Source organism: Vespula vulgaris, chromosome 12 (genome assembly GCF_905475345.1).
Source record: "Vespula vulgaris chromosome 12, iyVesVulg1.1, whole genome shotgun sequence".
Classification (NCBI taxonomy): Eukaryota; Metazoa; Arthropoda; class Insecta; order Hymenoptera; family Vespidae; genus Vespula; species Vespula vulgaris.
In genome coordinates, this window is record NC_066597.1 from 3,970,001 (window position 1) to 3,980,000 (window position 10,000).

At 31.8% G+C, this 10,000-nt stretch overlaps 1 protein-coding gene across 5 annotated transcripts in view; it reads left to right on the forward strand.

Moving 5' to 3' along the window:
• LOC127068243 (ecdysone-induced protein 74EF) overlaps positions 1-10,000 on the forward strand; it is a 216,380-nt gene that overhangs the window by 144,687 nt on the left and 61,693 nt on the right. The window contains exon 1 of one of the 5 annotated variants that reach the window (XM_051004162.1): positions 9,394-10,000. This exon is cut by the window's right edge and continues 2,876 nt beyond it. The exons of the other annotated variants lie outside the window; for them this stretch is intronic. The gene's annotated coding sequence lies outside the window, so the exon portion shown is untranslated. Of the gene's footprint in view, positions 1-9,393 lie in introns of those variants that run through there. 5 annotated transcript variants of the gene reach the window in all.

Sequence of the window (10,000 nt, forward strand, 5' to 3'; positions counted from 1 at the left end):
ATTTTAAGTTTATTAATATTTCTTTCCGTTTTTTCTTTCTTGGTTTTCTTTCTTCTTTTTGTTTTTTTGTTTTTATTTTTTTATTTTTTTATTCTTTTTTGCTGTTTTTTGTTTAGAAAAGATCGACATAGAAATTGATATTTGTTATACGTTGAAAGGTCAACGTTCAGGCCGATTAAACGTTATATTTAGATGATACAGCACTGTAATTTATACTAGTATAAATGTTATAAGTTCAGAGTTATATTTTATACGGGTATCTAATTAATACAAAGTCAGTTTAATATTTTAATCGTGCAGATTTATATATATTTATCTTGTTGCATTTACGTGTTAATATATTTTTTGTTATATGAACATTAATTACTACATGTCAAATACTATAATGTATATATAACTTTTATATTATATCTTTTTTCTTTCATTTTCTTTTTTCTCTAATTTATTCATTTTCAATTTAATCATTTCTTTCGATATAACAATAATCTCTTCGAAATGTAAAAGTATAATAATAATAACAATAATAATGTGAACGTACACATTACTGAATTAAAAAAGAAATACTACAGAATAAATTAATACCGATATAAATAATATAAATAATAAAGATTTAAGACAAAATATAATTTTCTTTCAATAATAATAAAAAATCTCTTGCTAAAAAAAAAGAGAAAAAAAAGAAAAAAGAGAGAGAGAGAAAACAAGAAAAATTAATAATACATAAGTAACAAAATAAATTATATTAAAAATCGCGAATAATCTTTTTTTTAATCCATACACATACATACACGCATACGCACACGCACACGTTTTATTTATCTTATAATAACTATCTATATCTACGAAAATATCTACAAACAAGAAATAAAATTAATGAATGTGAGAGGAACAGAAAGGTGGAGAAAAAAAGTAAAAGATATAAAAATAATAAAAAAAAAATCATATACAAAGAAAGGAAAAGAAGAAAATAAGAAAAGAAAGAAAAATTATTCGAGCGACGAAGAGGACGTGGGTTTGCTCGGTTATAAGAGAGAAACGTGTCGAGGAAAAGTGCGCGTTAGTCTCGGCCTGAATCGTCGACTAATATCTCTTCCTCCTCTCTTTCACTTTACGACGATCGACGCGAAACGTTTGAAGAATCCTCGCGCTATCGATAGTCTTTTAAATTTCGTTCGTAAAACTTCGCTTTCAATCCAAGGATTCACGCTTAAATCAAAGAAAAAAAAAAAAGCTTTTCGATCGCGCATCTTTCTTTCGCTTTTTCTTTTTTTTTCTTTTTCTTCTTATTATTATTTTACACTTCTCATTTACTCTTTTTTTTTACTTTTTATTTTTTGTAAACAAAGCTTGAACTCTCTCTTGTTCTGTTTCGCCTTTTTTTTTTGTTCCCTTATTTTTATCTTTTTTTTTATAATTTAATTTTATTTCTTTTTTTCAACACCCAAATAAATCATTAGACGTAGATTTTTAAGTTGTATTTATTATTATTTTCGATTTGAATATATTGATTATGACAATGATTGATTGATCGATCGATTGATCAATTAATTATTTGCTGATAATTGATGCTTGAATAATACTTTTCGAAGAGATTATTAATTGTAAATTATTATATTGATATATCTTATATAAGTTTCTTGTTATAATCATTTCAATCGATTTATTATTATGCTATACTACTAGTATTAACTGTTATATGTAATTCCTTTTTAATCGAATAATTTTTAATCTGATAATTTTTACCAATATCCGTATAATTACATGTCTTGAAAAAAAGCATATAATAATAATAGTTTACAAAAATAAATAAAAGAAAATTAATAAATTAAATTCGCGATACAAAGTGATAAATTACAAATGAATCGTTATTCTTCGTAATCGATAAAAATATTAATAAAAAGAAAAACAAAACAAAAAAATATATATATATACATGAGAATTCGATTGAGACATAATGGAAAAGATGATCGTAGGTGAATCGATCGATTATAAAAACGTGAGAAAAAATCTCGATCGTAAAAGATGAAAGTCCGGAACGATAAGCGACAAGGTAATCGAAAAGAGACGTAGCGACGAAGAGTCGACGAATTAGAAATCGCGCTTTTCCTGGATTGGGCGTCGTCCCGTTCCAAGATCGGCGAGAGTTACGAGATTTTCTCTGAGCCAGCCAAGCAAAAGCAAGCAAGCAAGCAAGCAAGCAAGCGAGCAAGCAAGCGGTCTAACGTTTTTGCGCCAAAATAGCTCCTCTCGACTGCTCTCGGCTGGATGCAGCTTGACACCATTGATATGTATGTGTGTGTTTGTGTGCATGTTGTGTGTATGTGTATATGCGTGTATGCGTGTATGTGTTCGTCTGGCTCTGTCTCTGCTATCTAACTCTACCTTTCCCAAACTCTAACTAAAACAAATCCGAAATCGTAATCATTAAGACTTAATGATTTTTATATCATTAGAATAATATTAGAAAGAGATAAGTTTGGATATCAATTAATTGTTCATTATTGAATTGTATTAATAAATATAAAGTTTCGAATGGATATGATATCGACGATATCTGTTGATCTTTTAAATTAATTGGATGATTTAATCAGGATGATCTATCGTAGGAATATTGTTAATTATTGCAACGATTGGATTTCAGGATATTAATGAATCTAGAAAAATTATCGTTATGCAAATGATATTTTAATGATATCTTGTGTGGAAAAAAGGGAAACAGATAATGGAGAAACCTTCTGTTTCCTGTTATTTAATTTTGAAACAATAAATAGATCGATATGTTTATGTAAACAATTACAATTTTCAATTTACATTTATCAGATTTTCCGATTCGACAATTCTACGTCGTCGCATTCGCAAATTGCTTTATGATTAATATTAATGCTCGATCTTGCAATGATAACGATTAATAAACAAACGTAAATTTTTCAGTAAACATGCATTCTATGAAAAATAAAAAATAAAAAAAGAAGAACTCTACAATTCGTCAATTTTTAAATTCGATTAAATTCGAATTGGTGTTACAACGACAAAAAAGAACGGATATTCAGAATACGGGAAATATGAGAAGATAAGAGAAAAAAAAATAAATAAAAAGAAGAAACAAAAACGAAGAAAGGAAATTGAAAACATAAATGAAACATAAATAAAATAAAATGTGGATCTAAAAAGTAGTATTAAAATAAAATAAAAAAATAGAAGGATAATAGTTAGAGAAGCAGATGCAGACGAAAGAAAGAAATAAAGAAAGAAAGAAAGAAAGAAAGAAAGAAAGAAAGAAAGAGAGAAAGTATGTCTAATTTTTATGATAAATAATACAATAATCAAGCGCAGTTAGCCTTTCTATTGAATAGGCGCCCTGAGGCAGTTGACCTTTCAGCTCCCCCTTTAATCTGGCCATGACCACGAGTAGGATCTCGCGATGGTAGTAGAGGTCTTCGTAATCGTTCCTCCTAAATCCATTCTGGCGACGTAGTTTTCTAAAAAAAGAAAAAAAAAAGAAAAGAAAGAAAGAAAGAAAAAAGAACAAATAACTACATACATTATTTTACTTAGAAATACATACACCCACATGCACACATACGGACATAATCATATACACACACACACATTACTTATACATATTAAATATATAAATGCATATATATATATATATATATGTATGTATATATATTTGTGTTCAATAAAAATGACTTGAAGTTTTTATTGAATATCTCATTTTTCTCCTTCTAATCGTCTTTCTAATCAACCATAAATATTTTATAAAAATGTCGAAGTATTTATGGGTGGCAATGACGTTAGCAAATATAAATATATATATATATGTATATTATATGCATATACAGGCATGCAGACGGGTACACAGTATATACATAGAAATAAATGAATTGAGGACCGATGAGGTTCACCTTCAATGGAAAAACATCGTGTCGTCGCCTGGAGAATCAATCGAGATGTCGACAAAAAAAGGATATAGTTATAGTAAAAGTGATATGCACCTTTGTCTCCTCTATATATACGCGTTTAACATATTATATACAGATACAGAACGTTTCAAAAATATTTTTCAGAAAAAGAAATCAATATTTATTTTTGTTTTTTTTTTTTCTTGTTTTTTTTTCTTTTCTCTTATTATTTTTTTATTCTTTTTTCGTATTTCATGCAAATTTCAGATCGTCGAAGTAACGTAAAAGAAACGAGAATTAATTATTTAAGTTTAGATATTTAGAGATCCATTATCGAGATATCGAACAAGATAATTACGCGTATTAGTATGTATAGATATATAATTATACATATATAATTATATATATTGTATACGTATAAATACATATATATTTATAATATATATATTTATATATATATTTATAATATATATATTTATATATATATTATAAACATTCTAACGTACATTATATAATATCTAAGACGTCTCGAAAATATTTTTCAAATGTTTCATTTTACGTACGACATATTATCACACACACACACCCACACGAGTTAATAACAGAACGTTCCGAAAACATTAAAGAAAAAAAGAAAAAAGAAAAAAAATAAAAAGAAATAAAAAAAAAAAAAAAGATACACATATTTATCTAGGAAATGACGTAAGAAGAATAAGGAAGTAGAATTTAATGTTTTTCAATTAAGATATTTGAAGGTTGTTTATTTTGGCTTTTATCTAAAGGAACTGAGTGAATAGTTTCGAATAAGTAACATATCACTTCCTCGAATCATTATATTTATCGTTCTACTCGTTGACATATTTACAGGTTACATTTCTACACATGTGTTAATAGTTGAAGCTTTTCAAGTGACTTGTACCTACGTAATACTAAAGACATTTACGCATTTACATATTTTACACGTACATACGTATCTAAATATATATATATATATTTCCACACACATATATCCATATACATCTATTTATATATACATCTGTTCACATAGATATATATTCACATACATATATGTATATTCATATATACATATATATCTATGTGAATATATATATGTATATTTGGTACATTTATGTTTCGACACACTGTGGGCGTATCATGTATTATATTATAGTTACAGACGATCTGAGAATTATCCTACGTGCATCAATGATCACGATGAAGAGAGACAAAGAAGATAGACATATGTGTGTATATATATATATATATATACGTATATATGTATGTAGGTACATATATATGTGTGTATAGGTACATAGGTATAAAATGGAACCGCAGACCGAAATCAAAACTTCGTAAACCTGCACCATGTAGGGGGATACACACATACGTACATATATAAATCATACATACATGTATACATCATATGTACATACATACGTAGATACTTACGTACATATGTAACATCGAGAGAGATTAAACCGATCTCTCACCGCCGCGAAATCGAGGCACATATCTTTTTTTCTTTCTCTTTCTTTTTTTTTTCTTCTCTTTTTTTTTGTTTACATGTGAGACACGCCATATCCCCATAAGTTCTCATGAAGAAGAGGGAAAGAGAGAAATATATTATATATTTATATATATGTATAACATATGTCTTTAAATTATTAACTATTTTTTTTTTCTTTTCTTTTCTTTTTTTTTGTTTTTATTATTATTATTATTATTGTTGTTGTTGTTGTTGTTGTTGTTGTTGTTGTTGTTATTGTTGTATATGTTACGTTAGTTAATCGTTTAATTGATTCCAAGTTAATAATATATGTCGTATAATTTTGTAGCTGTATGCTAAAATTCTTTCATCATCACGATATTTAATTTAACATTTTATAATATATTTGGAAATAGATCTTGCATTTAATCTTCATATAATAATAAGATCTTTATATAATATAATTTGTATGCTCGTGTAATATGTAAGTATTGATACAAGTAATAGATAATTTGATAAAACTTACGATTATTATCGTCTATTATTATCTTTAAATCATCGATATTAAAACGATTGTACTGTATGATATTTTTTCAACTTTAGAACTTAATATTCACGTTCAAACGAGCAAAAAAAAAAGGATGATACGATAATAAATTTTCTAATAGAAAAAAGAAACAAATAAGATAAGAACAATTGTCAAACGAGTCACAGACGAACGTATAAAATTTTCAAATAAGGAAAACGAAGTTGTAAAAGATTGGAATCGATGTGTGTGTGTGCACGTGCGCTGACGTGCTCACGCGCACGTTTCTGTGTGTATATATATTTATGCGTCGAAGAATCGAGGAAGTAGACTCTCATCGATTATATCATTTAGGTTTTATCAACAATTTTTTTCTAACTAGTATCGAAAGTAATTTTCTCAGATATTTGTTAGATCGATAAGGATAGTACCGATAAATCAATAAGATTAATCATACAAGATTAATTTCATTCTACAACTCTAAAGCAATAATTTGAGAATACGAAAAACTGATTTGACAAACAACTGCTACTATTATTTATTCTCTCTTTCTCTCTTTGACTTTCTCCTTCTCTTTTTAATATCGTCGTATTGAAAGTATAAATTCGAGAATACGAATAGCTGATTTAAAAGAACAAGTATTATTATCTCTCCCTTTCTCTGCATTAGTCTCCTTTTAATATCATCGTTCAATTCAAAGTATGAATTAAAAACTACGAATAGCTGATTAGAAACAGCAAGTACTATTATCCCTCTCTCTCTCTCTCTCTCTCTCTCTCTCTCTCTCTCTCTCATTCTCTTTTTATCCCTCTTAATCTGTTTCCTTTTAATATCATCGTTCAATTCAAAGCATGGATTCCAAACTACGAACAGCTGATTTGAAACAGCAAGTATTAATATTTCTCTCTATCTCTCCTTCACTTTCTCTTTCTCTTTTCAATATCATCGTAATTGAAAGTACGAATTCGAGAATACAAACAGCTGATTTGAAACAGCAAGTACTATCATATCTCTCTTTTTCTCTCTATTAGTCCGTTTCCTATTAACATCATCGTTCGATTCAAAGCATGAATTAAAAATTACGAACAGCTGATCTGAAACAGCAAGTACTATTATCCCCTTCTCTCTCTCTCTCTCTCTCTCTCTCTCTCTCTCTCTCTCTCTCTCTGTGTGTCTCTCCCCCTAGTTAAAGTTCGTCAAAAAAAAAAAAAAAAGAAAAAAAAAATTCGTCTTCCATTCGCGGAAATCGTTAGTGAGAATTGGCTCGTGCGCGAGAGCTGTCAAGTTTAATCGATATATCGTACTTGTCTCGTAGATAAGAGCGACCGAAACCGGAGTAGAAAGAGCGAAAGAGAGAGTGTGAGAGATAGAGATAGATAGATGGAAAGAGAGAGAAAGAGAGAGAAAGAGAGAAGACAGGATCTTCGAAAAATCGTTCTCCTCCGGCGATGACCTCGCGCGCTCGTTCACCCGCTGCGAGATCGGCTGAGAGGAGAAGAAGAAGAAGAAGAAGAAGAAGAAGAAGGAAGAGGAGGAGGAGAAAAATAAGAGGAAGAAGAAGTAGAAGAAGAAGAAGAAGAAGAAGAAGAAGAGGAAGAAGAAGAAGAAGAAGCACACACAAGCTCGCGAGCTCTTCTTCCTGCGAGCCTAACCGCTCGTCGTCGCAACCGATCGCTCCGCTGGAGGATCGACAAGGTCAGGGACTCGTAACGCACGCCGTAGAGAGAAAAAGAGAAAGAGAGAGAGAGAGAGAGAGAGAGAGAGAGAGGAGACAGACAGAGAGAAAGAGAGAGAGAGAGAGAGAAAACTGAGAGTTTTACAAAGCCATCGTGTGGCACATACATACACGTTTCCACGAAAGGCGAACGACGGGAGACGACGACTACCGGTAAAGAAAAAAAATAAAAAGAGATAGAGAGAGAGAAAGAGAGAGAGAGAGAGAGAGTGAAAAAAAATCCTCGTCGATCGATCTTCACGTCCTATCCCAATAGACGAAAGTTATAACGTGATAAAGGAAAAAAATAGAATGCTTACGTATAACGTGTGTGTGTGTGTGTGTGTATAATTATATTATAGACCTATCCAAGAAATTCTTTAGTGTTTTTAACAATGAATCATTTATATCTGAATTTTAAAATTATCTCTCTGTTAATATTAATCAAGACGACAATCTTTTAATTTAAAAAAACATTGAAATATATTTTCTCTTATATAAAAACATTGAGATCCGTTTTTACGGACCGATGAATCGGACCGTTCAAAGTCCAAATTTTCAATTAAAATATATATGGGACAGAGAGCGTTAATCGTTTTGACGGCTATAAGATACTTATTAAAAAAAAAGAAAAGAAAAAAAATAGAGGAAAAGCATTCGCTATATTAATACCAATGAAAATTACATTCTTAATTAATAGAAAAATGTAAAAGATGTGTGTGTGTGTGTATCTATATATATATATATATATATATATATATATATATATATAGAGAGGGGAAGAGAGACAGAGGATCGATTAAAATCGAAATTTTTTTTTTCATTAAAAATATATCGAATATAATTTGTCTATATATATTTATTTAAATAGCAAATAATATGATATTAGTTAATTAGATATTACCTAATCAAAATGTATTATTTCTAAGAAAAGTTTTCTAGAGATATCTAATACATTGTATTTCCATCTTGAAAATATCGAAAAACAATTTACGATTGTTAAAATTAAAATATCAAATATACTATTACTTATTTAGATTAAAAAAGAAATTCTGACATTACTTATTAGCCAGCCACATGTATGTATGTATAATATATATATATACGTAGTAGGAGGAAGAGAAGGAAAAAGTAAAAAGAAGAAAAAAAAAGGGCGTCGTAAGGGGCAGAATATTGCGGTAGGCTACGCGCATCCGTTCGTCTCGAGCGACGGTACGCGACTGTGTGTGCGTGCGTGACGAGCGAGCGAGCGAGCGACGTCGTAGCTCTGTGTCTCACTCTCACTCTCACTCTCTCTCTCTCTCTCTCTCTCTCTCTCTCTCCCTCTCTCGACGCATAAGCAATAGAAGAAGAAGAAGAAGAAGAAGGATAGAATTAATAGAAGGTAGGAGAAGAGATGGCGCGGAATGGAGGCGGAGGACGGTGGCGCTCCGGGTTGGGGTGGGGGGAAGAAGTAGTAGAGAAGGTAGGATCGTAGTCAGTAAGAAGAGTGAGGTGGGGAGGGAGTAGGCCGGGCCGTAGGACGTTGCGGCGAGAAGAAGAAGAAGAAGAAGAAAAGAAGACGACGAAGAAGAAGAAGAAGAAGAAGAAGAGGAGGAGGAGGAGGAAGAAAAGAGAAGAGAAAAGAAAGAGAAAGAGAAAGAGAAAGAGAAGAGTGGTAGTGGTACTAGCAGAGCTAGCGGCGGCGGTGTCGGCGGCGACGGCGACGGCGGCAAGAACGGTGGTGGTGGTGGTGGTGGTAGTAGTAGTAGTGGTGGTAATGGTGGTGGTGGTGGGTAGTGGTGGTGGTAGTAGTGAGAAGCAGCTTAGGACGGAACGAGCCGAGGTTGGCCGAACGTAATAGATAGACGAAGAGAGCCGAACGTATACGATCGGAGCGGCGTGAGCTAGCTTGTGCGAGCGTGCGAGCGAGCGAGCAAGCAAGCAAGCAAGCAAGCAAGCAAGCAAGCGTGCGAGCGAGCGAGCGAGCGAGCAAGCAAGCAAGCAAGCGTGCGAGCGAGCGAGCGAGCGAACGAACGAATAAGCGCGAGCGAGAGAACGAATACGGCGCTCGAACTTGTGGAGTGTGAGTCTGGAGTAGTGAGTGAACGAGTCTGGACTAGCGGGCTACCCCGGTTCCGAGTCAGTCAGTGTGCCACCGGCGACCGTAGCCTCGCCGCGCGAGAACGTGGGATATAATAACGCGATCGAGACGAAGAGACAGACGCACACGTACACGTTTAACGTAACGTACATACGTATACATACGTGAATACGTACGATTACACGGCAACGCACGTACCATTTACACGACTCTTCTTCGTCAATCATTTTTTATTCTCTTACGTTTTTTTATATATACATAGTTATATGTGTATATAAAATATATA